Source organism: Phyllobates terribilis, unplaced genomic scaffold (genome assembly GCF_046119375.1).
Source record: "Phyllobates terribilis strain yellow unplaced genomic scaffold, ASM4611937v1 Scaffold_2__4_contigs__length_985480577, whole genome shotgun sequence".
Lineage (NCBI taxonomy): Eukaryota > Metazoa > Chordata > Amphibia > Anura > Dendrobatidae > Phyllobates > Phyllobates terribilis.
The window spans coordinates 365,721,804-365,748,448 of NW_027362762.1; positions in this window are offsets into that span (position 1 = coordinate 365,721,804).

Genomic DNA, 26,645 nt, shown 5'->3' on the forward strand with positions numbered 1-26,645 from the left:
TTTGCAACCTGATGAAGGTCAGTATAGATGGACTAATAGAACAAGTCTCACACACAGCTAGAAGGCCAAATATTTTTTCAGAGGTAGATGCAGAAAAAAATTATATTCAGTTTGCAACCTTATGGAGGTCAGTATAGATGGACTAATAGAACAAGTCCCACACACAGCTAGAAGCCCAAATATTTTTTCAGAGGTAGATGCAGAAAAAAATTATATTCAGTTTGCAACCTTATGGAGTTCAGTATAGATGGGCTAATAGAACAAGTCCCACACAGAGCTAGAAGCCCAAATATTTTTTCAGAGGTAGATGCAGAAAAAAATTATATTCAGTTTGCAACCTGATGGAGGTCTGTATAGATGGATTAATAGAACAAGTCCCACACACAGCTAGAAGCCCAATATTTTTTTCAGAGGTAGATGCAGAAAAAAATATATTCAGTTTGCAACCTGATGGAGGTCTGTATAGATGGATTAATAGAACAAGTCCCACACACAGCTAGAAGCCCAATATTTTTTCAGAGGTAGATGCAGAAAAAAATATATTCAGTTTGCAACCTGATGGAGGTCTGTATAGATGGATTAATGGAACAAGTCCCACACACAGCTAGAAGCCCAATATTTTTTCAGAGGTAGATGCAGAAAAAATATATTCAGTTTGCAACCTGATGGAGGTCAGCATAGATGGACTAATACAACAAGTCCCACACACAGCTAGAAGCCCAATATTTTTTCAGAGGTAGATGCAGAAAAAAATTATATTCAGTTTGCAACCTTATGGAGGTCAGTATAGATGGACTAATAGAACAAGTCCCACACACAGCTAGAAGACCAAATATTTTTTCAGAGGTAGATGCAGAAAAAAATTATATTCAGTTTGCAACCTGATGGAGGTCAGTATAGATGGACTAATAGAACAAGTCCCACACACTGCTAGAAGGCCAAACATTTTTTTCAGAGCTAGATGCAGAAAAATATTATATTCAATTTGCAACCTGATGAAGGTCAGTATAGATGGACTAATAGAACAAGTCTCACACACAGCTAGAAGGCCAAATATTTTTTCAGAGGTAGATGCAGAAAAAAATTATATTCAGTTTGCAACCTTATGGAGGTCAGTATAGATGGACTAATAGAACAAGTCCCACACACAGCTAGAAGCCCAAATATTTTTTCAGAGGTAGATGCAGAAAAAAATTATATTCAGTTTGCAACCTTATGGAGGTCAGTATAGATGGGCTAATAGAACAAGTCCCACACAGAGCTAGAAGCCCAAATATTTTTTCAGAGGTAGATGCAGAAAAAAATTATATTCAGTTTGCAACCTGATGGAGGTCTGTATAGATGGATTAATAGAACAAGTCCCACACACAGCTAGAAGCCCAATATTTTTTCAGAGGTAGATGCAGAAAAAAATATATTCAGTTTGCAACCTGATGGAGGTCTGTATAGATGGATTAATAGAACAAGTCCCACACACAGCTAGAAGCCCAATATTTTTTTCAGAGGTAGATGCAGAAAAAAATATATTCAGTTTGCAACCTGATGGAGGTCTGTATAGATGGATTAATAGAACAAGTCCCACACACAGCTAGAAGCCCAATATTTTTTCAGAGGTAGATGCAGAAAAAAATATATTCAGTTTGCAACCTGATGGAGGTCAGTATAGATGGACTAATACAACAAGTCCCACACACAGCTAGAAGCCCAATATTTTTTCAGAGGTAGATGCAGAAAAAAATTATATTCAGTTTGCAACCTTATGGAGGTCAGTATAGATGGACTAATAGAACAAGTCCCACACACAGCTAGAAGCCCAAATATTTTTTCAGAGGTAGATGCAGAAAAAAATTATATTCAGTTTGCAACCTGATGGAGGTCAGTATAGATGGACTAATAGAACAAGTCCCACACACTGCTAGAAGGCCAAACATTTTTTTCAGAGCTAGATGCAGAAAAATATTATATTCAATTTGCAACCTGATGAAGGTCAGTATAGATGGACTAATAGAACAAGTCCCACACACAGCTAGAAGGCCAAATATTTTTTCAGAGGTAGATGCAGAAAAAAATTATATTCAGTTTGCAACCTTATGGAGGTCAGTATAGATGGACTAATAGAACAAGTCCCACACACAGCTAGAAACCCAAATATTTTTTCAGAGGTAGATGCAGAAAAAAATTATATTCAGTTTGCAACCTGATGGAGGTCTGTATAGATGGATTAATAGAACAAGTCCCACACACAGCTAGAAGCCCAATATTTTTTCAGAGGTAGATGCAGAAAAAAATATATTCAGTTTGCAACCTGATGGAGGTCTGTATAGATGGATTAATAGAACAAGTCCCACACACAGCTAGAAGCCCAATATTTTTTCAGAGGTAGATGCAGAAAAAATATATTCAGTTTGCAACCTGATGGAGGTCTGTATAGATGGATTAATAGAACAAGTCCCACACACAGCTAGAAGCCCAATATTTTTTCAGAGGTAGATGCAGAAAAAAATATATTCAGTTTGCAACCTGATGGAGGTCAGTATAGATGGACTAATACAACAAGTCCCACACACAGCTAGAAGCCCAATATTTTTTCAGAGGTAGATGCAGAAAAAAATATATTCAGTTTGCAACCTGATGGAGGTCTGTATAGATCGATTAATAGAACAAGTCCCACACACAGCTAGAAGCCCAATATTTTTTCAGAGGTAGATGCAGAAAAAAATATATTCAGTTTGCAACCTGATGGAGGTCTGTAAAGATGGATTAATAGAACAAGTCCCACACACAGCTAGAAGCCCAATATTTTTTCAGAGGTAGATGCAGAAAAAAATATATTCAGTTTGCAACCTGATGGAGGTCTGTATAGATGGATTAATAGAACAAGTCCCACACACAGCTAGAAGCCCAATATTTTTTCAGAGCTAGATGCAGAAAAAAATTATATTCAATTTGCAACCTGATGGAGGTCAGTATAGATGGACTAATAGAATGATGCTATGCCCAAAAGATTTTACTTCACTACATGCAGTAAAAAAATTGGTATTCTATACACAGGTGGTATATCTTGCAACACAGATAGGCTTCTCCACTGACTAACACACTCTGCAATAGGCCAAAAAGGATTAGTTTTGCTAGATTCAGCCAAATGCTGTGACAAAAACTTGCACAGCACTGGCACAGACCTGCCTGGCAAAAACTGATAGGAACTGATGTAACCTAGTCCTGAAAAGGACTCCAATTACAATTAGTCTTTACTCCCACAATCTATCTATTTAAGAGCACAGACCTGCCTGATAAAAGTCGTAGGAAATGCTGTAACCTAGTCCTTAAAAGGACTGCAATCACAACTATTCCCTACTCCCAAGCTATCTGTAGATTTGTGCGCAAATTGGCTTGAAATTAACAAGGTATAGCGCACACAGCAACAGCGGTGCCGTCTAACATGCAGCTGCAGCAGTGAGAAAATGGTGGCGACGGGGAAAATGGCTTGGTCTTATAGGGCAAGGACATGTGACATACACTGCCAATGACACATGCCCTTGCTTGTGTGAAAAAAAGCTCTTCGCTCCGTGTGTGCGCTGCTGATAGGCTGACAGATTGCACCTCCCCACTGCAAATGCGGGAAAGAGAAAAAAAAATGGAGATCTTCATTGTTCCTGCAGAGATCCATCCCCTGCCCCTCCCCCCACCCCGCTGTACACTCAAACTGCGTATTAACATTAATTTTCATCATTACTGAGAAAAAATCCAGTTATGATTTTGGTGCACGAACAGTTATCGAACATAACCTCGAACAGCCGAATTTTTCTCAAATTGTTCGTGTTCGCCGAACGGCTCGAACACCGCCCAAAACAGCTCGAATTTGAGATTGGCGAACAGTTCGAGTAGAACAACGCTCATCTCTAATAAGGAGGTTCTGTACCTGCATAGTCAGTGTGACTATGCAGGTTCTGTACCTGCATAGTCAGTGTGACTATGCATTGATGGATCTGTGATATACTGCAGTAACAGCATCTTACAACAACTTTTTTTTTATTTTTAACACACTGAAAACAAGAATGCTAATTTAATACCCACCTGTCCTAATTTTGATTCTGCCAGAAAGCTTGTGTGTCAGAGAAAGTGTGCTTGTGAGATGGAGAAGCCATCATTTATTTTAAAAGACAAAAGAAAAATCTCCACATTCCAGAAACTAAAATGCTACTGTTTAGCTGACAAAGTGTGCATGTTGTAAAAAATATATTTTTTGCACACTTCCTTGTTGCAGTAGTCCAATATTAGAGTCTTACATGTCACCTGAATACAGCTGTTGGTTACCACCAGTTATGATTCATTTTTTTTCTAGCCAGGTAAGTTGAGCTCACTTGGAGATTAATAAGACTAATCGAATTTTTGAGATTTTTGAGAATGAGATTTGTGGCAAAACAAATTTTTGGGGAAAATTTGTCAATTTTGTCAAATTCTAATTTTAAAAGATTCACTCATTTCTATTCAGCACCTATTTAAATATTCATAGTTCTTCTTGCCTGGACAATAAGTGCATTAGTTTATGAGCAAGAATATTCTATTCACATTAAAATGTTTACGTAGGGATTGATATTCATAGAAATGTGGTGGAAAATAAAGATCACTAGAGAACCTTACAGTTTATAGGAATATTTTGCTCTCTACTCAGTTCCATCTCCTCCCTATTTTTAGCTCTGGAACATGGTGCCCTGTGTCAGATCCCATTATTTCTACACTTAGACTTTTATAGTCAATCAAAATATCACAGAGTTAGCAATTCCACTGTTTTGTTTTTTCATAGTGAATCAGAGCAGGGCTAATGTGCAGGACTTGCGCCACCTCCATCCATCAAGTAATTTTTACATAAATATTTGCATTTGGTACACTATTATAATATGTTCACATGCTAATACAAAATATACACAAATGTAAGCATTAAGCAAGCATATGCACACATATAAACATAACATGCAAATAAGCATAAATGAAATTAATATATACATACAAAATATACATACACAATTGCATTTTTGTGATGTGCTTGTTCAGATTTTTTTTATTCATTCATTCATAGTTGTAAAACCATACTTTTTTTATTTGTGCATATCTTTTACTATATAAGGTTTTTTTTGTGAGACGAGTTTTCATTTTTAAGTGCCATTTTACCAATTTTGCTAAGCATGTTGTGTTAAATTTTTTTGACAGATTTGATGGATAAAAAATAAAAATCACAGCATGTTTATACCATTTACCAATCCCCATAAATAACCTGTTTGTATGGGGTCTTACAATTACAGGGATACCAAATAAGGCTGTTTATTTTTGTATGTGACATTTATTTTAAAAAAGTGTTTTAAAGAGTGTGCTTATTGAAATAATTTTTCATTAATTGCAATAATTTTGTAGGAAAAAAATCTCTTGACTTTTATTTTACCTCTTATATATGTCGAAATACACTGTTATATGGAGTTGTTTCTTTATGTACAAGTACAACATGACTGTAAAAGTTCTGTCCAGCCATCTTTGCAGAGCTTACAAATATCACTAGGACATACTTATAATGTCTTAATTGCATTATTATGCTTATTAACCCCATAAGGACCATGGGTTTTTCCGTTTTTGCATTTCTGTTCTTTGCTCCCTTTCTTCCCAGAGCCATAACTTTATTTTTTCATCAATATGGCCAGGTGGGGCTTGTTTTTTGTGGAACGAGTTGTACTTTTGAAATACACCATTGGTTTTACCATACAGTGTATTGGAAAGCGGGAAAAAAAAGTGCTGTAAAATTGCCCAAAAAGTGCAATTCCACAATTATTTTTATTTTTTTACCATGTTCACTAAATGATAAAACTGACCAGCCATTATGGTTTTTATTCCCCGTTGCGCCATTTACCAAATGGATTAGTTCTTTTTATATCTTGATAGATCGGGCGTAATGTTGAGCGAGTATGTTCTATTAACCCTTTCGCCGAGTATGCTCGGGCCGAGCTCCGAGTATTTATAGCTGCTCGGTGATATGGTTGAATCGCTCCTGTGAGCATGATTTGCAACTGTTTGACAGTTTTATTACATGTGAGAAATGTCTATTTCTTACACATTCCTCACATGTAATAAAACTGTCAAACAGTTGCAAATCATGCACACAGGAGCAATTCAAACATATCACTAAGCAGCTATAAATACTCGGAGCTCGGCCCGAGCGTACTCGCCGAAAGGGTTAATAGAACATATTCGCTCATCACTAATCGGGCGATTCTGAATGCGGCAATACAAAATATGTCTATTTTTTATTGTTTTAATTGTTTTATTTTGAATGGGGTAAAAGGGGGGTGATATGAACTTTTATATTTTTTACATTTTTTAAATATTTTTAAAAACTATTTTTTTTACTTTTTACTTCCTTTAATAGTCTCCATAGGAGACTAGAAGCTGTGATCTTCTGATCGCTTGGGTTACATATAGCAAGGCAGCAGCCCTGCTTTGTGTAACAAAAATGCTCATTGCTGTTCGGCAATGACAACCACAGGGGTCTCCTGCAGTCCCTTGGTTATCATGCCATCCCATCGGCGATCCGTGGTCATGTGACACTGGTGCCGATGGGCGTAGCTAAGATGCACATCCGGTTTGCTCGAGTCAACTAGTTAACCTTTCAAAAATGAGAAAGGGAGGTGGGCGGGGTGCTACAGTAACCTGGCGAGATTAAATTGCAATAATAAGAGAACAAGACTCAAGGTATAAAAACTATGCACACCCACAAAATAGAAAGGATATATCAAAAAATCTTTATTAATCACAATTTAACAAATGACTACAGGCACAAAAAATATTTAAAAGCATTTAAAAGTATGCAAAGCATTGCCTGGGAACGCATCTGATACAGGAAGCGGTCGACCGGCGTCCTACTCTGACGCCGAAATCATACTATGCCATGGGCTCTCACCTGTAAAAGGTCACACTAAATTGGACACAGTACTTAAAAGCATATGTGCCCACTGACAGTTTACCCCTGACGAAGCTACGGTCCAGCAGCGCAACGCGTAGGGTCTTCAATGCCGGCAGGTAACTATCCGAATTCATTCCCTTAGCACATATCATTTCATGATATGACTACACAGGGAGACTTTTACCATTATTTATACTTTTGTGTGTTATCTTGTAAATAATATAGATGTCATGGCAATTTTGACAGCTATGTTTGCTTTGTACTTTGGGATATGACAAATGATGTTCAATATACCTGCAACCTAAAGGGGATTTATTGTTTTGGGTTACCACACTAATACCCCCCCCCCCTTTTTTTCTGCAATTGTGTAGTGCAATACTTTGCCTACTTTTAAATGCTGTTAAATATTTTTTGTGTCTGTGGTCATTTGTTACATTTTGATTAATAAAGATTTTTTGATATATCCTTTCTATTTTGTGGGTGTGCATAGTTTTTATACCTTGAGTCTTGTTCTCTGATTATTGCAATTTAACTAGTTAACCGCCGCGGGTGGATCGCGATTCCACCCACGGTTGTTAGGGGCGTATGCCAGCTGATCAGATCAGCTGTCATGTGCCAGAAAAGGTGTAGGTTCATCGGCGCAGCCCACACCAAAGAGGGTAACACAACCTATGACGTGTAATGCATGTATTGCAGCTTTAGAAGCATGCATCGGAGCTGGAAACAGGATTCTCCTGTTACCTCTATTTTCCAACTTCCATCTTCTACCTCATCCTCATCCCTTCATCTTCCCTAGACATCTCAGCATCATCATTTGTCAAGGTACTGTGAATAAACTACCTAAAGACATCTTTATTCCTGGATTATCCACAAGCAGCTTGTCAGTCTAGTGAAAAGATGACAGCGAGTAACCTATATACCGTTGCTTGTACAGAGATCTGTGGTCACATTCTTCAGACGCATCTCACCTATATACCTCAGTGGCAGAATAGTAACAGGAGACCTAAATCTACAGTGTCTGTGTGCATATGCAAAGTCTTCTAGCAAGCCAAGAGCTGTCCGCCATCTTAGCTAAGCAATGTCCATGAAAAGCTCAGTGGATCCCTCTGTGAGGCAAATGCATCATGTTCCTAACAACACAGATGCATTGGGAACAAGCTCTACACTTAACGCAGAACATGGCATACGTCCCAAATGTGTAACTAAACCAACACCAAAGGTCAGAGAGAATTTAGAGACAATCATAAATTAATTCCTCGACAACCTAGATGATTTATGGTACAGAGCTGAACACTTTTTAGCAGCACTTCCACGCTCTAATAGTGACACAGAAGATTTAATTGCAATGTTGAATAGCTTATCTGCCGCTTATGATCGTTACGAGCGACTGCAAAGTACATTGCATTCCTGAGTAACTCTGACATGGATGATGCCACAGCAGAGCTAGCTGAAAGGGAGACTCTACTCCATGAAAACACTGCATTAGTATGAGATTCCCAGTATAAAGCAGAAGTGTGCATCACACACCTCCAAGAGGTTAGGTCACATCATACAAGTTCCACCAAAATCATATCTCAATCTTCCAGATCATCTCACTCTAGGAAGTCAACATTGTCTGACAAGCTACTGAAAATGCATGCAAATTCAGAGGAAGCTATAGTTAGATGCTCCTTTGCTAGGAAGGAAGCGGAGATATAAACCAAAAGGAAAAGCCAGAAAGCAGAAATGGAAGCCCAAAAAAGCAAGATGGAAGCCCAATTAAAAGGCAGGAAGAAAAGATGAAAGCCCAATTAAAAAGTCAGGAAGCAGAGATGAAGGCCCAATTAAAAATACTCCAAGCAGAAAGGGAAGAAGCAGAAGCCAAATGAAAGTCCTTGAACAAGCACTAGGTCAAGATGCTCATATGGTCTGCCTCATTCCAGGAGAAGTGAAAGATCCAGCTGATAGCACTACTAACTACATACTAAGACACTTACCATCTGTACCAGCACCACCTCCAATATACCACATTGATTTATCTGCAAGGCAATGTCACCACCTACTACTGACAAGGTAACTTCCAACACTAACCCACAATTTAGGCCAAAGCCAGCAGACCCTCAAGAGACTAAACCGCAGCTTGACCTTTATGCCACATCATTTCGTCCTGATACATCACAGCCACTTAAAGTTTGACGACCATGCCAAAAATTATAGAACCTGAAAGTCAACCTTTCAAACTGTAATCCAAGATCTTAACCTCACAGACAAGGAAAAACTGGACTTGCTTGTTAACTGGATAGGCCCAAAATCTACAGAGCGCATCAAGACATTAAAGGGGTACTCCAGGGATACAAAAAATGTACTGTCCCTGTCCTCATAAACTATAAAGATGAGATACATATTGCACTTTTATTATCTTTAGAACACTTGCAATTCAGTTTGACAGGCGCTACTCCTCACTGCTTCTCGCTCCCATCTGGGACAATACGTCACACACCAATGTTCAGCTCCCCGCTGTGAGTAACAGCCCGCCTGAGAAGAGGGGGTATGGCCATACCCCCTGTTCTTTACAGAGAAATGGATATTATCAGGAGACTGTCTAATAGTAACAGCATGAAGCTGCATACTGCTATAATGGCCCAGACAAAGGGGTGAGCAGTGCAGTGAAAAGCGGCTCCTGTACACCAGCACCCAGATAATGTCTCCCTGTCTGCAGTCTGAGGTGAGGGGGCATAGCGGGGGCATGACCCCCTGACTTCTAGTAGCAGCCAGCCCCCTGATATTGTCTCCTTCACTGCAGGGCTACTAGCAGGGAGCAGGCCATGCCCCCTCCACACTCCCACCATGCCCCTCACCTCAGACTGCAGACAGAGAGACATTATCAGGGGTCTGGTTTGAGAGGAGCTGCTTTTCACTGCACTGCTAACCCCTCCATCTGGGATATTACATCAGTGTACAGGCCCATGGTCTTACTATCAACCAACCCACTGAGGGGTGGGTTGGGGGGTCAAATTCAAAAGGAGGCCTTGGATACAAGAAAAAGAGAAAAAAGAAAAAGAAAAGGCCCGCTCTGAGGGTTTGGCGTTCAAATTCAAAACATTCAAAGGGAGGCCTGGAAGACAGAAAGAAAGAGAAAGTAAAAAACAATGTGTGCAAAGTACAAGAAATACTACCATAAAGAGTTGATAGGACAAATATGGAAACAGAGACAGTGTGCTTAACTATAAAAAATTAAGCATTAGAAATACCAGTAATGGAAAATTTCTCAAACATGAATTAAGATTATGTGTAGGACGGGATTAAAACCAGACAGAAGGATAACATATAAAATATGAAAGAGAAAGGGAGGACTAACACATAGAGCCATGTCACCGATTAAATGAAGAGTGAGGAAAAAAAAGACAAAGCTTGGTGAAGGGGTAGAGGAAGCAACAATGTGGAAACAAAAAGGACAGCATCTGAGCAATAAGCAAGGGTCACTATGATCAAGCCCCTACAACCAACTATATGAGCATGCAGGTTTTTGAAAGTTAAATCCATTTATATTTATTGTTGCTATATTTATGAGAATTTAGCATTTTCATTCATATGCAAATGAGGCATTAACTGTTCTGTGGATGGTAAAGCACATATTGAGCCTCTCTCTCATGAGGATGTTTCCTCACCTAGCACCAGCCTCTTAAGCTTGATTAATGACTATTTTTTTATTTCCTTGCATGGCACCTGACATCACACAGACAGCGAGCTATCAAAGAAGCTATAGGCTTGTGCTGGACAACGGAAACAACCTTGGGGGGCAGAGGTTCGGGAAGTGCTCTTTCATGCCCAGACCACTAAACACCTCACATATGTACAGATTACAATTGGTGATGAGCGAGCATGCTCGTTACTCGAGATTTATGAGCATGCGCGGGTGTTTTCCAAGTATCTTCAGCGTTCTCGGGTGTTATGTTTCAGTCACTCCATGCTCACGATTTGCGACTGTTTGACAGCTTTAATACATGTGAGGAATGCCTGTTTCTTAGGCATTCTTCACATGTCAAACAGTCACAAATCATGAACACGGAGTGACTGAAACATAACACCCGAGCACGCTGAAGATACTTGGCGAGCACCCGAGCATGCTCGCTGAAAGGGTTAACAGAACATACTCACTCATCACTAATTACAATGTTAATTTCTTAGGAATGCAGCAAAAGATAGAAAATATAAAGGTGTTGAGGAATTTATATTTCAGAGACCTGCATGACCATATATGCGGATTGTGGGGGTTAAACTTACTGACAGATTCCTTTTAAGCACTGACTAAATATGTATGTAGGCTTGGTGTAAATATCTGCTTAGTGGTGTAAAAGAGCTGGAACAGAGGTATCATTTAATGCTTTGTTGCAGACATACAGATACATATTATTTGATATTTTTTACATTTCTTTGTGTCTTACTAGGGGATTTGACTCAGTGATCCTTTTATTTAGTAATACATTGCTATTGCTACTATTCTATTGCTGTCTGTATTATGTCAGATGCTTCTGCATGCAACAACAAACTAAAGCAGAATTAATTCGGTACTTGGCTGACCAAGGAAAATCACGGAGCCCTCTCGCTCTGTAAAACCCCTTGAAGTGCCAAACTCAGAATAGATGATGGCATCTTAGCGTTTAATAGATTTGAATTATCACAGAGGAATAATAAGAAAATGGCAAGTATCATTCTTGCTGCTCTTGGTTGTCTTCACAAACTGTACTTGCACTGACATTGATATTTTATCTATCTTTTCCATTTGCTATAAGGTCTTTACTGCTGTATTCAAGGGTTCACTGGCCTCTAACTTGTTTAATTGGATGGTATTTGAGTAAACTCTAATCCTGGGCCATTTCAGTGTAGGTTAGTTGTGCTCCAAAGCAAAAGTAATGGACTTTTAGTCTTGCCCAAAGACAGCCCAAAATAATCATAATGGAGGTTAATTGAGCAGAGCAAGAGGTTCTGCAAACTTTGTCTACATCTGGAGTTCCTGTCTTGTTCCTGTATTACCCAGAGATCACATTGAAATCAATGAGAGTTGTTTAATGGGTCATTTCTTGGGTAGAGTCATTGCAGAAGAAATGAAGACTAGCCATCTGCTTTCCCCTGCAATAAGAGCTAATCAGTGATTAAAATGTCGCTTTTATTCTTTCTGGTTATGTCAAATCTTACTGTAAGTCAAATCTCTTATTTCAGAAGTTACAAATAGTACAATCTCCTCATACACTACTATTAGTAAAATAGCTTTAATATTTGAAACTTTGTTAAAATAACCTATAACTGCTCTTATCAGGAAAACTATGTAATGTAATTCTCTATTCAGAGGATATTTTTTGCACTATTGGGAAAAATATATTAGGAACCACAAATTATACAATTATTGAAACCTATATATACAGATTAAGCCCACCTAGCACAATTTATGCGTTAATCAAAGGCATGAAGGTGCCATTTTAAAAGGAAACTCTCACTAGGTTCTTGCCACGTAATCTTAGAGCAGCATGTTGTAGAGACAGAGATGCTGAGTTTCAGGGATATGTCACTCACTGGGTTGCTTACTGCATTTTTTTTTATAAAATCACTGTTTATCAACAGGAGAATATCATTATAGGATTAGTAAACCTGCTGCCATGCCATATTCATGAGCTCTGTATAACCCCAGCACAGTTTTGCAGCTTTCTCTCAATGCACAGTGTACACAGAAAGCTGTTAATTAGTGGTGTGGGCTGGGTAAAAAAAAAAAACAGCACTCAGGGAACTGGAAGATCTGCGGCAGATAAAACTGATTTTATCAAAATGACAGCAAGCAACCCAGTAAGTGACACATTGTTAGACTCGAAAAAGTCTCTGCCCCTACATTATGCTGATCTCAGATTGGGTTGCAAAACCTGGTGACAGATTCCCTTTAAGCCTACATCTATGCCCTCCCCATAGGTCTTTTGGAGTGCAGTAAAGCTAAATTAGAAATATTTCTTCCTCCACTGTAGCTATTTGTGGCACTTTTTATTAATATTTTGTTAAAATCAGTGCAAAGATCATTCTAGATGTCCATACCATGCTCTATCATAGTGGTACTCCAGTGGCCAAAAATTAGGACTTTGCAATTTCCTGTGGAGGACACAAAGTCACCTTCTCTTTCAGGGATCATCCTGTGCCATCATAAAACAATTTCCTGTTAGGTCTAGAGAGCCCTTTGTGTTTTTGCATGGCATTCCATTTTTGCAGCATATCATTCCAAGAGTCTTCTTTTTTTATAGGTTAAGGTTGGGTTTGGATTTACAAGCTAACATCTAGGCAACAACAGACAATAAAAGATAAATAATGTGTTCAAAAAGTTAGCAGTATTAATTCTCCTCTCCTTATATCTTGATATTTCAGCTTTCAAAACCTGAGTTGGTATGGATTTTCACTGGCCCACAGGACTGTTCATTGAGGTAATTTTGCAGTTCATTGTGACATCATATATCCGCAGGGATGTCAAACTGGTATATACTGTATAAAGAGCTGTATACATTATTGTACTGTATCTATGTACATTACTGTATTATACATACAGAATCATTACTATTTTTACTGGGTAGGATGACATAAAAACATCTTTTAGATCATATCTAAAATAGGAAAGCAAAAAGAGAAAAATTGAGATTTATGCTTGACTGAAAGAGAGTGGTAATGATAAAAGCATTATGATCGTGCACACAATCATGCATTCAGGATTAAGTTCAGAATTCTAGATCCCTCTAAATATACATGAAATGTGTTATTATATTTATTTTATTGAACCATTTTAATGATCACAAGTTGTCTAGGAAGCTATTCAGATGACTACATCTCCACAAAGGGAAGCAGAAGAAACAGGGAAGGTCTAGATAATGAACCCTATGTGATGCAGTATATCACGTAGAAAAAAAAGGGCATCTGTCACCCCCAAAATAGCAATAAAACCTCTTAAACATTTATATAGGGGGGCCAGCACCTATTTAAATCATAATAGGCATGTTTAGCTTAACTTAATATTTAATTAAAAATCAAATTTTATTTGATATGCAACTCAGGGCACTTCTGTGTACCCTTGGTATGACCTATGCCTTGGTGTACTGCCACGCCTTCCTATTTGCATAATAAATTCGGTATCTTATAGTGATTGACATGTTTCCAAATCCAAGAGCGAAGGCTGTGTCTCCTGTCTGCATCTGTGCTCTAACATTAGTTGAGTTTGGAGGTGCTCTCATAGTGACAGTGAGGGAGTGCAGACAATGTGGCTGCGGTAGCACTCTTCTAAAGAAATTCAAACTAAGAACCTCATGTTCAGTTTTGTAATTTTTTGTTTAGCAGCAATAGATCAAAGTATGGTTTTTAGATGTGAAGTTCATGTCTTTTTTTCTACAGTTATGGCACACTGCAGGCACACTCCGATACCTGGCTTCTGCCTGTGCATGACCACTTCTCGCTGCACCCATAAGTGTATTGAGCAGCAACCATAGATAGGCATGAGTCAAGTGTCAGAGGGTGCCAGAATTCACATTGTGTAAAATGCTATAAAGGTTCCTAAATTAGAGAAAGTCAAGTATGAGACATGTTTAATGCTTTGCTGTGAATAAGTACATCTAGAGATTATCAGATCTTTTGAAATTCGAATTTGCTATCTTCGACAAAATTTCCCCCAAATTTGATTTGTGGCGAATAAATTTGCGTGGATCTCAATACCATGCTTGTAATTGCATGTAAAATACAAGTAGAGGAGAGGAGAGAGAGAGAAGACCCTGCTGATCATAAGAGCTTACACTGTACAGTAGAGAGTGAGAATTACCAAGTTACTCTGAAGATGGAAAACAACTGTGCTCCACTGGGAATTGGAGATCTCAGGTGGCCCAGATACTGACCTTCACTGTACAAGGTATGATAATCTCCTTGATGCCATTTCCATAGGGCATTATGGGAGGCCCGCCCGGTAACGCAAAATTATGTTTGCCTACCCTCTGATGCTTCCCCAGTGTGGAAAATGGTTTCGAGCATGTTATTTATTTATCTTTTTTAATCGAATCTCAAAATGTTTGAATGCACATGAAACCGCAGATTTCGGGAAATTATTCTCAAATTTCATCCTCCTTGGATTGACCCACTCATCTCTAAGCACATCTCAAGTTCCTGTCATCCCAGTTATACAGAATATTTACATGTTGGAATAAATCAAATAATATATTCATTTACTTGTTAAACTAAATAGCCCTAGAGAAGAAGAAACAAAAAAATTTAGGTGATTACCACAGTTGCCATATTACCATTCTCACATTAGACAACATACAAATCCAATCATTTAAAGTTTTACAGAATCTTTTCATTGATGTTAGAAGAAATAGAAGCATTAATAGTTTACTTTTAACTATAAATAAAATGCTAAATAAAGGAACAAAAGAGAAATCTAAATCAAGTAAATATTTGGTTGCAACCACCCTTTGCCTTCAAAACAGAATTAATTCTTCAAGGCACACTTGCACAGAGTTTTTGAAGAAATTCTGAAGGAACATTGTTCAAAACATCATAGAGAACAAATCCCAGATCTTCAGAAAATGTAGGCCTGCGCCAATCTTTCTATCTCTCCATGTAATCCCAGATAGACTTGGTGATCTTGAAATCAGGGCTCTGTGGGGGCCATGTCATCACTTCCAGGACTTCTTGTTCTTCTTTATGCAGAAGATAGTTCTTAATGTCATTGGCTGTGTATTTATAGTTGTTCAAGTAACCTTCACTATGCTTCACTGCTGTCTGTAGACACTCATTAGTATACTGTTTTTCAATCCTTTAATGAACAAACTGCCTTCTGTTACTGCCAAATATTTCAAAGTCCAGAGTGTTTTTTGCCATTTTTATGCTCATCAGTTCCTATGTTTTTGTGCATTGTTGACTTGCTTTACCTTTTTTCCATCTTGAAGGTATAGCTTTTTTGGCCACAATTTTTTCATGAAGGACATTTGCTGATAGATTGGAGCTGATGGCACTGCAGGATATTTTCTGATTTTCAAGGTAAGCAAAATTGATGTGTCTTTTATCTGCTACAGTAAATGTTCTTCCCCGACCACTACATCACTGTCCTCAAGGTTGACCATTTAATGTTTTTTTTTTCAAATGCGCATTAAAAACACATCCTGAAACTCCAATCTGCGTTGAAATCTTTACCTGAAAGAGAACTTGCTGATACAGTAAAACTAACTTGTGTCTTGTCACTGTACTCAGTCTTGTCATGGAGAATGTCTTGTGTCATGAGACCTTCTTCCACAATCCCATCTTTGTATCACAGTTTGGCTGTTTCTCATCCAGTTTTTAGTCTCCTACACATCTGTTTCTGTTTCAGTTAATTACTGTGTTTCAAACTACATAGAAAAATTATGTTTGCATAATTGGTTACTCATATCCCTGACTTCAATCCTACAAAATCCCTGTGCCTAGAATACTTAAAGGGGTTGTCCCATGAACAAAAGTTCATTTTAATCAATAGACCTTGGAATAATAATAATTTCCACAATTGGATGTGTTTAAATAAAATGTTCCTGTGCTGAGATAATCTTAAAATGTGCCCCTGCTATGTATTATGTAATGGCTGTGTCTAACCATGCTGAAACATGGTCTGATCATACCACATCTCCTGGGCAGGGGAGGACGCAAAGGAGTATATAGACATTGCAGCATGGGATCGCAGCTGATACTTTCTTTGAGGTAAAACATTGTTTAAAAACAGGCAGGGAAATGCTTTACCTCACAAAATGAATAAGCTGTGATCCCATGCTGTAACGTCTGCATACGTTTTAACTTCCTCCTCTGTCCAGGAGCTGTGGTATGATCAGACTCTATTCCTGCACAATGAGACACAACCATTACACAGTACACAGCAGGGGCACATATATAAGATTATCTCAGCACAGGAGTATTTTATTTAAATGCATCAAATTGTGGAACTTATTATTACTCCAAGATGTATTGATTAAAAAATGTTTTTGTTCGTGGGAAAACCCTTTTAATACTATCTGAAGAAAAATATTGATTTGATTTAAAATTCTCTTTACATCATTCCCTTTGCATTTTACTAATTGATAAAAATAAACTAGTAAAACTTCAATTTTCTTTGGTTTTAAAAAAGCATTCTTACTTTGTAGCATTTTTTCCACACCTGCCTAAAACTTTTGTACAGTGCTGTACATAAAATGGAAATTACTATATCCATATTTCTCAAACCGGCTTTTATCTTCTTTTTATTGTCAAAATGTGAAATGGTTCTAATTTCATCAATGGACTATTTTTTTATTTATGCTTCAAGGAAAAAAAACACCTTGAGTGTTAAAATAAGAGCAAGACTTTGATATTTAATTCTTAATACACAGAAGATAAAACGTGAGCAATAAAGATGAAAAAGATGTATAAAATGCATGTGGTATTGGTTGATATTTTGGCCAAAATATGCGGGCTCGCCACTCATGTCAAGGGTCCTCATTGTCTCTTGTCAGTCCCTACAGTAAATTTAAAAAAACACACACAGAAAAGAACATAAAATTTACCTTTAGGGACCAAGCCAATTTTGACCTTAATGACCAGGCCAAATTTTTTCAATCTGATCAGTGTCACTTTATGTGGTAATAACTCTGGAATCCTTCAGCATATCACAGTGAAATTGTTTTTACGGGACACATTGTACTTTATATAAGTGGTAAATTTAGGACAATCTTTTTAGCATTTATTTGTAAAAATATCAGAACTTTGGCAAACATTTTGAAAACGTTGATATTTTCAAACTTTTAATTTTTATATCCTTAAACCAGTTAAGCATTCTGTACAAATGAATTATTAAATAACATTTCCTATATGTCTGTATACGTTAGGTTTAAAAGGGTTAAAACTTTAGCAGCAATTTCTAATTTTTTCAAGAAATTTATAAAACCTGTTTCTTTAGGGACATTTTCAGATTTAAATGGACTTTGAGGGGCCTATATATTGGAAATTACCCAAAAGTGATGCCATTTAAAAAAAACACACTCCTCAAGTATTTCAAAACTGCTGACAGAAATTTTTTAACCCTTCAAGTGCAACAAAGGAATTAATGGACAGGAAGAAAAAAGATCCAACTTCAATCCGTAAAATTAAACATTTTTATTTAATCATTTAAAATATTTGCGGCATTGCTGTGATATACCTAGACATAGGTGTGGTTGTGGATAACGAGTTACAACCAAACCCAACATTAGGTGTTATTAATATTTCATTTATTTCTCATTTGTTTGTCTTTTTACAAGTTTTAACTATTGTTATGCTCACGTGGTTTCTAATTAACTAACTATGCTAATCACATTGCAACTTCAAAATCCCAACTCTCCTGCTCTTACCTCTTTTAGACTGAGTGTAAGAACACACCAGGTGTTTGAAATGCATCAGATTTCTTTACATCCTTTATTCCCAACCACACCTTTACCTAGGTGTATTACAAAAATGCCGCAAATATTTTAAATGATTAAATAAAGATGTCTATTTTTACCGATTGAAGCTGGATCTTTTTCCTTCCTGCACTTTCACCTGATGTCTGGGAGAGATGCGATCACATGCTTCTCTCCACTGAAACTCACTGATAGTTTCCATCAAGGGTGAGCTAAATCTCTTCGCTAACGTTCACAAAGGAATTAATGAAGAGTGGAATGAAAAAAAAAAATTGTAATTTTTCCTCTAAAATGTTACTTTAGCCCCAATCTTTTCACTTTTACAAGGGATAGCATGATCAAATGGACCCCAAAATATGTTACCCAGTTTCTTGTGAGTGCACTGATTTCTCACATATGGTCATAAACTTCTGTTTGGACAAATGGCAGGGCTTGGAAGGGAAGGAGAACCATTTAAAATTTGGAACACAAATTTGGCTGAAATAGATTGTGGGCATCATGTTGCATTTGCAGGGCACCTAAGGTGCCTAAATAGCAGAAACTCTTCATAAGTTAGTCCATTTTGGAAACTACATCCCTCAAGGATTTAATCCAGGGTTATAGTGAATATTTCAAACTCATCAACACTACCCAGAATTTGAGAACATTAGGTTGCCATATTGAAATTTTTCATTTTTTTTACAAAACTGTTGATTTAGCCCTAAAGTTTTCTCTTTACAAGAGGTAACATCAAAGGTGACCCCACAGTTTGTTACCCACTTTCTCATGATCATGGTGATATCTCACATGTAGTTAAAAAGTTCTGTTTTGACAATTTGGAACACAAATTTAGCTCTATTTGAAATAAATTGTCAAATTTACAGAACCCGTGGGGTTCAAGAATAACAGAAAACCCCCATAAACATTTTTTTTTTATTTATACCCTCTAATGTATTTATCTTAGGAGGTAGTAAGTAGTTTGATACCACCATTTTTATGCAGTTGATCCAACAGAAATTTGAAAAATTACAATTTGCATTTTTTCACTTTTATGAATCTTTTTGTATATTCTGAGAAACAAACCTCAAATGTTATTCCTCTAGTTTTTCATTGTTCAGATATACATCCAATATGGCACCAATGTGAGCACTGGACACAAGGCTATGCCTATAATAGATGGTACACTATTTGGTCTTCAGGGTAAAATTGAAAGAGTTCCAGGATACATTCAAAGTTACAAAGAAATTGAGCTAACAAACAAAAAAAATCCTTCAAGGAATTAATACTCGCTAAGGGTTTGCGGATTATAAACTTGGTCTTGCTAACAAAACAGTTGTCTCGCAATTGCTTATATTATAGCAGAAAAAATGAACTGTTCTGCAGTGAAAGTCAAAATGTTCAAAATATGGAGGAAAATGTAGCCAACTAAGTGGCAACCCTAAGTTTTTTCCAAAGATAAAAGAGCACCAGCAGCGATAGGCTGACAGGTATATCTTTCAATGAGACTGGTTGTACAACGCCTGTTTAGCTCCACCAGTCCCAATATAAGGGACGAAAGTGCCAAGCGATGTGGTACACCATAATATGCTTCTGCCCACCAAGGTAGGAACCATTATGTGCACAAAACAACCAGTCACCTACAGAATTTTAGAAGTATTTTCTGGTGTAGGAAGTTCAGCAAGCACCAAGCATTAAAGCCCACAGTGTATAAATATGGAACAGCATCATAGAGATTCTCCAATAAAATTATTATGCAGGTATCACCATAATAAATAATATATGAGTAATATGAATGAAGAGTTTTGTGAAGCAAGACAAAGACGTAAAAACAGTCAAATTAAGATAAATGGTCAAAAATGTTTGTGAGTAATCATGTCCTGGTCTGGAATTGTCAGATGACCTGACTTTTCAAGAACATTTGTGGGGTCCACATTCTGAATTATACAGACATGGGCATGTGGATGAGAATTTGTCTAAATAATAGTTTGGTATGTGATGATCGCAGCCTGGAATTAATTGTTAAAATGGGGTAAAATATGTTTTACTGATGAAAATATTCTCTTCATTACTTGTCCCATAAAAATTACTCTCTATTGGGGCCCACTAAGCCAAAAATATAAATTATTTGAAAAAAAAAAGATCCCACCACACAATTTGGTTTAATTCATGACAATTTAATAATTATTAGATGTGTGGTAGGTCTCAAAACAGGAAGAGGTTCAAAGTCTGGTTGTGATGGGCACATAGGGCACTAATAATACCCAGAATCATTCCTTCTACCATGCTTCCTACAAACCCGGCATTGTTTTGGGGGATAATTTTGGATGGAAATGGCAGGGATGGGGCAAGTAAAATGGCACTTTGAAGTCTCCGGACATCCTCAGACTCGAAAGGCTACAACCTGTGCTGTTGAGTCAAATAGGAGACACTCAACAATTTTCTCCTGGAACAGGAGGAAAGGGAGTGCTCCTTGAGACTTTTTGTACAGAACAAAACAGTTGTAGGTAGCAATCTGCATGAGGTAGATTGCTACCTTTTTATTCCAGGCCCTGGTCTTTCACTTCATCAAATATGGTTGAAGCACCTAGTCTAACAGGTCAGTGCCTCCCATAAATTTAATATAGTCTGCTATACAGACTGTCTTTTTGTCTTTTTTTGTCCCTGATGGTGCCCCTGTCTCTTACTGTTACTGTGTTGTCCACATGCAGTGCGATAAGCATGTATACGTCTTTTCTGTCAATCCATTTCACTGCAAGAAGTTGGTTATCTGCCAGTGAGAATGACGCCCCCTTCTCCAAACGTCTGGACACCAACTGTGAGGGAAAACCTACTCGTTTTTTTCTGACTGTCCCACAGGCCACTGTATTTACAGCATGGAAGGATTCATGTAGGGGAATACTTGTGTAATAATTGTCAGTATACACATGGTACCCTTTATGTAGAAAGAGTGTCATTAGCTCCCAGACAATTATACCCAAGATGCCAATTGTCTGGTGGCAGTTTGGAGGGTTTATTTTGCTGTGCCCACCTTCGTATATTAGAAAGGTGCCCTCGCACATTTTATGTAATTTCATACTGTATTTGGCTGGCTTGGAGAGGATGAATTGGCCGAATGACAGACGGCCCTTCAAACTCACAAGGGACAAGTCAACTGCAACATTTTGCTCAGGGATATAGGAATTTAAAAATGAATGCCTTAGGGGGGAAATTAGGAGTCTCAATTTACTAAAGTGATCATGGTTGTGGTCATTTCTAGGGGGCTTAATTGACACTAAAATGAAAAAATCTCTTTATGGTTTTATAACAGGCTTGGGTCATGACAGCTGCAAATACAGGAGTGCAGATTTTGTTAAGTAGGAACGGAGAGTCTTTTTTTTTTTTACTAAACCCATGTTGATGTTAATGGCCCCCAATTTTTTTTATTTCAATAACATTTTTGTTAATCCATGAATGGAAGGATGTTTGTTTTTGGGAAATGTATTGTCGGGCATATACATTTGTTTGGTGGGCAAATAATTGTTGGACTTCTTGGGTAAAAAGGGATTAAAAATGGTGACATATACTTTTATTCCAAGGGTTGCTAGAAATGGAGGAATTTGAGAGGAAAATGCATTGTAGGAAAACCACAATGGAGGGGGGATTGCAGAATTGGCCCTTCCGCTGAAGTTTCAGCAGAGGCAACTGACTCCCCTACCATCGGACAGTGGGTTCACATGGAGGAAGAGGAGTCATCACTAGCTGAAAACAGTTCTGCTTACATACAGGGTGTATTCTTGCTCCGCAGTGAATATTCTATGGGCCATTATTGTATTTTATATGAATGCATAACAAAAAAAACCCTAATCTAATCTAAAACTAGTAAACCTAAACCTAATGTAACAGTAGTCATACTTTTTATTTTTTCATATAAGTATATACATATTTTATCTTTTGAAGAAACTCTAACCCTTAACCCTTAATCCTAAACTTAATGCTAGCTAATGTCAAAGAAGAAATAAAAATTATAAAAGAAAAAAAAATGTAATCTGACTAGGGCGATGACAAGGGAGGGGGGATTAGGGGCCTGAAATGGCTGAATTTGTAGCGCACTTGTATGTGATACGTGTGACGGAAAATCACAGTTTTAAATAGCTGGTCTGTAGGTTATTATTTTTCACAGCGACCTGGTGTCAATAACTTCACTGACACACTGTAACAAAATTTACATGGGGGCCAAAAATGGCTGAATTTGGAGCGAACTTGTATGTGATACGTGTGACGGAAAACCACAGTTTTAAATAGCTGGCCTGTAGGTTACTATTTTTCAAAGTGACCTGGTGTCAATAACTTCACTGACACACTGCAACAAAATTTAAATGGAGGCCAATATTTTTCACGATCACTACAAATGTCTGGATTTTTATCGCTATAATATGGGTAGAATATGGCTGTGTTCTGCTGTGGCAACAAGCAAATGGAGCAGAAAAACGGTGTTCTCTGGATTGCTTTTTAACCAAATAATCAGGATTAAGATCAAAAAAATAGTTATCCCTGGCCCCTGATACCTGGGGCTACTTGTAGAAATATTTGTAACATACTTCACATCTCTCATATCCTCCCTGTCTCAAAACCCCAAACAACTATTCAACACCTTCAATTCTCTCCTCTGTCCCCCATTGCCTCCTCCTTCTCCTCTTATTTCAGCCGAAGACTTTGCCTCATTCTTCAAGCAGAAGATTGACACCATCAGACAAAGCTTTTGCCTAAAGCCCCCACAGCCCCTCCCCACACCTACTCAGCCCTCTTCCTCCAAAACTACCTTCTCCACCATTTCTGAAGATCAACTTTCCTCCTTACTCTCCAAATCACACCTCACGACTAGTGTTGAGCGATACCTTCCGATATCGGGAAATATCGGATCGGATTGGATCAGACCGATACCGAAAAAGTATCGGATATCGCCGATTCCGATACCGGAAACCAATGCAAGTCAATGGGACAGAAATATCGGAATGAAAATAAACCCTTTCTTTCCTTGTAGGTTAATTCTACATGAAGGAAAACAACTAAGAATAATGTAGAATGTATTGGGGGAGGTGGGGGAGACAATAAAGGCATAGAGGTTTAGCCCAATCAAATGGAATAGCAGGAATTAATATTTTTTTTAAGACGTTCTGAGTTACGGAAATATTGACTATGTTAAGTATTTTTATATTTTGTCAGATATTTATGTTTCACTACTTCCATGCTCTTCACCTTCTTTTTTACTTCTCCCACACTTTCTCCTTCATCATCCTCAGCATCAGCATCTTTTTCATCCACTTCTTCTTCATCTTCTTCTTCTTCTTCACCTTCTTCGTATTATTCTTTTTTTTTTACATTCTTCATATTCTACTTCTTCATCTTCTTCATCTTCTTCTTCTTCATCATATTCTTATTTGTGGCAGGCATTCCTGTAGTTGTTATCTCTAAAAGGTTGGACATTACACCTTTCGTTCTGCCCGTCACAAAAGATTTACAACAGGATTTGTCCGCGTTCAGTTTGGCCTGCAGTAGCAGGTCTTTTCCAGGGGCACCACGAGGAGGAACGGACTCACCCCCATACACTGCTTAGTCATCTTCTGCTTATAATTTAGATATTATCTTTTGCTCTGATTTTTAGTCTTATGCTTAATGTTTTTCCGCTTTTTGTTCTGCAGCTTCTTGTATTTCTGCTTCTTGGTTTTCTGTCTCTTGTTCTTCTGCATCTTGGTGCTTGTCTTCTCTTCTTTGTCCTCTTGGTCAACTTCTTCAGGGTCATCTTCTTGGTCTTCTTCGGGGTGGTCTTCAGGGTCGTCGTCTTCGGGGGTCCTTGACTTCGGGGTCCTCGTCTTCTTTGGGTTGGTCTTCTGGGTCCTCGTCTTCGGGGTCCTCGTCTTCTTCGGGGTGGTCTTCAGGGTCCTCGTCTTCTTCAGGGTGGTCTTCAGGGTCCTCGTCTTCTTCGGGGTGGTCTTCAGGGTCCTCGTCTTCAGGGTTGTCGTCTTCGGGGTCCTCGTCTTCTTAGGGTTGGTCTTCAGGGTCCTCGTCTTCAGGGTCCTCGTCAGGGAGATCTAGAGTGATTACCAAGAACCATTTCAAAAAGCTTGAACTTGGAAATGTAGCAGAAGGTACAAGAAAGCTGAGGAACTACCGAGGACCAGCTGACGGTACTGGAACCCGGATGGGTAGCAGAAGGTACAAGAGCCAATGGAACTGCCGAAGACCAGCTGACGGTACTGGAACTCGGTTACTAAGCAGGAGGTACCTGTGCCAGAAAGCACTACCAAGGACCAGCAGACGTTGGTGGAACTTGGATACCGAGAAGGAGGCACCTAATCCAAAGGCACTGCCGAGAACCAGCTGACGGTACTGGAACCCGGATGGGTAGCAGAAGGTACCCATGTAAAAAAAAGTTCAAAGCCGCGAGCCGGCCGCAGTTACCAAAACCCACAGTCCTACAGGGGGTGCTTGTCCTATTGGCACTATGGAACCGGCCTTCATTGCCAGATCCCGCAGCCCACATAGGAGTCACCTAAACTGCAGGCACCATAGAGTCGGCTAACCCGACCGCAACACGACAGGACAACGCATTGGAGGCAAAGTGACGTTGACACTACCCGGAAACAGCTGGCGTGCTGGAACCAGGCTGGGCAGGAGGGAGTACCCGTGCCAAAGTCACTGCCGAAAACCAGCTGACGGTACTGGAACCCGGATGGGTAGTAGAAAGTACAAGAGCAAATGGAACTACCGAGGACCAGCTGACGGTACTGGAACCCGGATGGGTAGCAGAAGGTACAAGAGCCAATGGAACTGCCGAACACCAGCTGACGGTACTGGAACTTGGTTACTAAGCAGGAGGTACCTGTGCCAGAAAGCACTACCAAGGACCAGCAGACGTTGGTGGAACTTGGATACCGAGAAGGAGGCACCTAATCCAAAGGCACTGCCGAGAACCAGCTGACGGTACTGGAACCCGGATGGGTAGCAGAAGGTACCCATGTAAAAAAAAGTTCAAGGCCGCGAGCTGGCCACAGTTACCAAAACCCACAGTCCTACAGGGGGTGCTTGTCCTATTGGCACTATGGAACCAGCCTTCATTGCCAGATCCCGCAGCCCACATAGGAGTCACCTAAACTGCAGGCACCATAGAGTCGGCTAACCCGACTGCAACACGACAGGACAACGCATTGGAGGCAAAGTGACGTTGACACTACCCGGAAACAGCTGGCATGCTGGAACCAGGCTGGGCAGGAGGGAGTACCCATGCCAAAGTCACTGTCGAGAACCAGCTGACGGTACTGGAACCTGGATGGGTAGTAGAAGGTACAAGAGCAAATGGAACTACCGAGGACCAGCTGACGGTACTGGAACCCGGATGGGTAGCAGAAGGTACAAGAGCCAATGGAACTGCCGAACACCAGCTGACGGTACTGGAACTCGGTTACTAAGCAGGAGGTACCTGTGCCAGAAAGCACTACCAAGGACCAGCAGACGTTGGTGGAACTTGGATACCGAGAAGGAGGCACCTAATCCAAAGGCACTGCCGAGAATCAGCTGACGGTACTGGAACCCGGATGGGTAGTAGAAGGTACAAGAGCAAATGGAACTGCCGAGAACCAGCTGGCGGTGCTGGAACCCAGGGTAAATACTAAAAACGGAGGAGCCAGAGGTGTAATTGGAGCAAGTTTTAAATACGTAGTACAGTGGATGTGGACAAAGCAGGAGAATTTGCCGGACACACAGCTGGGGATCAGCTGACGTTACTGAACCCCAATAACACTGGAGCAAGCGTTGACTGTGCAGACGGCACTTCTGAGCAGCAACTAGCGGTATTGGTGCCCAGGGTAAATACTAAAAACGGAGGAGCCAGAGGTGTATTTGGAGGAGGTTTTAAATCCGTAGTACAGTGGATGTGGACAAAGCAGGAGAATTTGCCGGACACACAGCTGGGGATCAGCTGACGTTACTGAACCCAAATAACACTGGAGCAAGCGTTGACTGTGCAGACGGCACTTCTGAGCAGCAACGAGCGGTATTGGAGCCCAGGGTAAATACTAAAAACGGAGGAGCCAGAGGTGTATTTGGAGGAGGTTTTAAATCCGTAGTACAGTGGATGTGGACAAAGCAGGAGAATTTGCCGGACACACAGCTGGGGATCAGCTGACGTTACTGAACCCCAATAACACTGGAGCAAGCGTTGACTGTGCAGACGGCACTTCTGAGCAGCAACTAGCGGTATTGGAGCCCAGGGTAAATACTAAAAACAGAGGAGCCAGAGGTGTATTTGGAGGAGGTTTTAA